A 6,000-nucleotide genomic window follows, 5' to 3' on the forward strand; every position below is an offset into this window, starting at 1 on the left:
TAGAAAATCCTAATTAGTCGGGTCCATAAGTAGTAACTAGCAGAAGATGTTAGAATATGGCAGATTGCCTAAAAAAGGGCAAATTGTCCTAGAAACGGCAAATTGGCAGGTAACGCGCTTCAGCACCGTTATAAAAGGAGAAGAATAGTAGCGCCGCTTAAGGTTTTATGCGGTCCCTAAGTCACGTAAACTTACGTAACTCTGTATCTACCACAACGTCCACCGTTTTCCACTAGCGCCGTAATACAGTAAATATGCTTGATTAATCTTAGCTTAATTCTCTAGAGCTATTTAAGGCGATCTATAGATATCTACCTATACTACCTACTTAATAATAGAGTAATACTTGTAAATAGTACTATACAAAAACTAAGACAAGATACTCCTATATAAAATACCTCTATATCTCCCTTTTCTACTTTAATATTAGGTTATAATAAGTAAGTAATAGAGTATATTAGTTTTAAAATAAAATAGTAAGGAAATATAGAAATTATATAAAAAACACTTCCATATGCAATATATATAGGAATAAGAAATGGATTCCATATATTAATACCACATTATAAAATAGAAAGTAAGAGTGCTAAAATACACTATAAGAAAAATGCGAGTATAGTACTAATAATTAAGCAACCTGCAGCTGTTTTATAAAGAAGTGCAGCTAAAGCGTTATCTAAAGAAATAAGCTAGTTTATAGGATAAGAGGTTAATAAGCTATTTAATAGTAAAGAAATTTAAATAGGAAGTGGATTACAATATGTAGCATTTATATAACTTATACAAAAGTATCTTATTCCAATTGTTATATTCTTTAAACTTTTAGACTTATACTCTAAAGATAAAAACTAAAGGCTAGAATTAGTAAAATTACTTATTAGACTTTATTTTACTAACGTATAAAGTAAGAACTCCTTTAGTCTTTCTTTCTTTACTAAAAATAACTAGAAAAAAAAGTATTCCTAGTCCTATACTAGCGCATCCCGTAGCCACATACGCTACTTTCTTATATATTTAATTAAAATTTATATCTAATAGACAAGATTAAAGAACTAAAAGCTGTTTTTAATAGGTACTAGTAGATTTAGGGAGGTACTCTCGTTCGTAGTCGTCTTATTAGGATTTAGCTAATATTAAGTGTAAGAATGCAGAGCTACTGTAGGCTAGAAATATATTCTACATATAGAATATAACGTGAAGAAGGAGAGGTAAGGAAAGAGGTAGTTATATTAGGGGTAAAGCTTTATAGGTAGTCGTATAGAGGCTTTAAAGGCTTAATTTATATATTGTAATAGTAAGCGTCTAAATCCTCTTTCGCTTTAAATAAGGGGATAAGGAATTCTTAAAAAGGAGTAGTAGCTAAAGAGTAGCTGTTTAGGAAAGGGTGCTTATACTTAGTTTACTTAATATCTCTTCCCGTAACCTTATCTAATATCTCTAGTCCTATTAATTGGAAAACCAAAAGATAAAAAAAAATAGTAACTCTGTCCCATTATAAGAGGCTCTAGAGCCTTACTATATATACTAGATAGGTGGCAAAGACTAATATTAACATTAACGTCGATTTAAAACTGTTACCTTATCGCCAATTAATTAACATTGCTAATAGGTAATAAAAAGGTAATAGAAATAGTATAAAGTTATAAGATAACTAAAATCCGACCTAGATTGACAAGTCCTTAGGTTTAATAGGTTTTAGCTCTTTTAGCCTACCTATATTCTAATTAGCCTTCTAATTACTTATTTCCCGTGCGTTTTTTATACTACGTCTTATTTATAAAGACCTAATTAGAAACGCAATTAGAATAGCTTTACTTTAGTTTATTTACTAAAGAGAGGTTACTGTTTAGGATTTTTTTAGAGTATTTTAAATCCTAAAATTATATTTAAAAGGTTCTAATTCGGTTATATACGGTCGCCTATAACTAGTCCTACCTCTTTTATTAAAGATATAGAATACAAGTTTTTATAGTAGCCATAAAAAGTAATTACTATTAAACAGTCCATTTCCTAACGTCTCTAGTTATATTAATTTGTCGCCTAGTAAATCCACAAGATAAAGATTACTGGATAGCTTAGTACTTTAAGAAACATCTACGATATTATTACTACTGCGATGTCCGGTACGGAGTCCTATGCTTAGATAGCCTACGTTATATAAGGATTCTTTATAACTATATCTGTTATAATAAAACTACCATCTATAAAACTATCCGTCTTAAGTTTCTATATAAGTTTAAGGTTCTATAGGTAGTAGTTCTTAGCCCATCTAAATATTATAGCTTAAGAGAGAGAGTAAGTAAAAGTTTTACTAAATATACTGAGGATTAGGGGTATAAAGTTAAAGTATTTCTTTAATAGCAGCCCTTCTATATAATTTGTGTCACGGCACTGGCAGAAAACGGTAGAACTTAGTTAGCAGAACTTGGCAGAACTTTGCGGTTACGTAACTAGATAACCGTATAAAAGAACCCTACTTCGACTAGCGCTACTCTTCTTCTTCTTTCCCTTCTCTAGTTTTAGATCCTTGTTTATAGACAATCCAATTATATAGGCTTACGCGACCCTTTTGCCGTATTCGTGCCTTAATTAACTAAGTCGCTAATAAGTAGACTAGTTTTTACTAGATAAAATTAGATTTAAAAGGGGGAAACTAATAGAAAAATTTAGCTCTTTATCTCGCGCTAAACTAACTCTTTAAATTTTATATATAATGCATCTACTTTATAGAACTCTGCAAGCTAGGGTAGTAGAGGAGTAATAATTGCATACTCTGCACCTGTGTAGAGGTAGAGAATTTTGCGAGTAGCTTAGCGAGGAGCTTTATAAATAAAGCCCTAGGGCAAACTATATATGGAGCTCTGCGTAAATAGAGCACGCGGTACGCCTAGGGGGTTAAGGGGCCTAAGGAGGTCTTCCCCCTATATACTATAAGGCTCTGTTTAAAGCTTATATATAACTAGCATAAGGGTTTTATATTAACTACCTTCTATCCTATTCTTCTTAAGTGCTTAGACGAATATAATTTATTAACTAACGCACTTATATTGTCTTCCCTTTAAGAATAAACTTAATGCAATAGGTAAGATATTCGTAACGCTTTTCTCTCTCGCTTTAAAGCTTAGCAACCTTCTTTTTAAGCTTCTCTACTAAATCTAGAACTTTAATATAATCCCTTTTAAACTTTGCTCTTATAGACCTAACCTACTGCCCTAGATTATCTGTTACAGTGCAGTGTAGGAGAATTAAATGAGCGACTTAATTGTAAATCTATGGAAATCAAGTGATATAAATACATGAAAGTAGAAGCCTGTAGAGTAGGGTCTATGACTTGACCTATGACTCATTTAAGCCATATACGAGATATACGAGATATACGAGAGTAGTACTGATGTTGTCTTGGAGCCTTCTAGGCTGCAGTCTCGTGTCTCGGTATAGTACCGGTAGTCGGTTACATTATCCTACTTACTAATAGAAAGTCTCATTTCCTTTTCTAGTTCTAGATTAAAGATACGGCGTCTTATACTAAGGTAGTCTTCCACGCGCTAGATATTATCTCTTTCTATCTTTTATATATTTTTTCTTATTTCTAGAAGTTGATTTTGAATAGGGCTGGTATTTATATTTGGCGTATTTATATTAAGAGGCGATTTAGTTAATATAACTTTTGTAATAGTACTAGAATATAACATCTTAAAGATATAAAAAGTAGAGAATAAAATGGGTTCTTTTTTAAATAAAAAATAGCCTATAAACACTTAGCTTTAAAGCTTTTTAATAAACTAAAAATAAAAATAATATATATATATAATAGTTATTTATAATTAGTACAAAACTCTAACTATTTTAATCTAAGTTTTAAAATGTAATCTGGCGCCTATAACGGCCCGTATAAACGCCTCTAAGGTAAAGCTTATAGGATACTAAGCTAAGGAGAAGAAGAAGAAAAAGGAAAAGGTTATTAAAGGTAGTGTTATAGCTTAAACAAATGCCTCTAAGATAAAGCTTAAATAAATGCTATATTATAAAGATACTAAGCTAAGAGAAGGAAAAGGGGTGTTCTAGGGCCGATATAAATAAATATATAAGCTAGCCGCCAAGGCACTAGTTGGCAAAATATGGCAGTATTACGGCTGAATTTGGTAGGTGACGCGCCCCTAGTGCTGTTATAGGTAGTATAAACAAATATCTTAAGGCGCTAGTCGTAAGCGAGCTAATAGTAGAATCGCGGAATATAGCAGAAATATGGCCCTAGCGCCATTATAGCGCCGTCTGGTTAGAATTTTACCAGATTAAAGTAAAGCCTCCGTTTAGTCTAACTCTATACCTTATTAGCCTCGCTTGGGCCTACTTAAGCTCTAACTAAGGCGGTATAACCTGCTACTTCTAAGTCCTATTAGGAGTCACTAGTTATAGAGTTTAGATTTATCGTACTACTGTCTATTAACCTAGATCGTATTTACGTACTTTATTTTAGTTATCTCTTAACTTATTTAGTGTATATAGTGAGGCTCTAAAGCCTTTTATAATACTACAGAGTTCTTATTCCTAATTATTTATTTAATAATATAGTAGGAACGTGCATATTTATAAAAGCTTTTAACTTATATACTACTAGTTATCTCTATTCTTATCTTATACGTATATAAAATTTAATTATATAACACCGTGAATTAATCCCCCTCCTACTAGCCTTAAATAGTTATAGTATAGCATCTATTATACACTATCGTAACTCTACTTTACAGCCTTCTGTAGTAGATATTACTAAAGTTATTATCTGCTGTTCCACTCCTATTAATTCTATAACCGCACTATTAGGTAACTTAATTGTCTAGAATCTCTAAATAATCCGTATAACTGCGTAGGCGGCTTCTATAAGCGTAAAATTAACTATAAAAGGAAGTATAAATTAATATCAAGAAGTGATCCCAGCTTAACTAATAGTAAAGGGCGCTTACTTCCTAGATATATTCTTGGACTACCATTATATAGTAAATAACCCCATTTCGCGTCGGTTTTGTTATGGTTTAGAGGTATATCTTTATCCTATCTTTTAGGACGATAAAGCTTAGCGTTTATTCCGTAAAGGTTAGGTCGTCTATGCATTATATAAACACTATATACTATAGCCGTTCCCTTAAAAATCAGAACAGGAGAAGTTCTATTAAGGCCGCCGCCTATAGGTAATATAGTAGTTCTTAGAGCTATACGGGTGTTTATAGGAATAGAAGGATAGAGTTAAAGAGCTACGTTTTTTAGTGATATTTTATAGATTAACGATTAGGGAACTTACTCTCTTTTAAAATATTCTAAAGATATTCTATATTCCGGAGGTCTGTGCGGTATAACTCTACACTACTATTACACGCAGCAGCTATTTCTGCTCTTAGTTTAGTAAGAATATTTAAATATTAGACGAGGAGGAAGCTGTACAAAAGATTAGAAGTGGAAAAGGCGAAGCACTACGCCGTATTAGGAGTATACTTACAATGTCCATAAAAGAAGGTAGGCCGTAGTGTCTCTTTTTATAGTTAGAATGTTAATTATCTAACCCCTTAATATTATGCGGTTAGGGGTATTTTAGGTAAGGGAGTTTAAAAAGATATATTTTTGTCCTTTATCCTCTTATATATCTTATAAGAGCTTATAATCTATAATCTAGTCCGTAAAATAATAGACTTTATTATAAGTGTCCTGGAACTTTTTTCCTTTAATAAGTTAGTAGAGATTTAGGAGCCGAAACCTCTTTGCGATATACGCCTATGCTATATTAAAGGTATTAGTAAATATCTGCTCCCTAGTTAATTTTAGAGCCTTTAGGCTTTTTACTAACTCCCTAAAAAGAAACTTAGTTATTATATCTAGGGTTATACAGAAGAAAAGAGGTTATAAGTTAACAATACTATCTTTTTAAGAGATAATATTAATAAGGTTATTAATAGCTTTCTAGAATACTTCTAGGTTATCATACTGCTTATAATAAAACTACGGCTTTAG

This window comes from Cenococcum geophilum (assembly GCF_001692895.1).
Source record: "Cenococcum geophilum 1.58 unplaced genomic scaffold K441scaffold_33, whole genome shotgun sequence".
NCBI classification, from domain to species: Eukaryota; Fungi; Ascomycota; class Dothideomycetes; order Gloniales; family Gloniaceae; genus Cenococcum; species Cenococcum geophilum.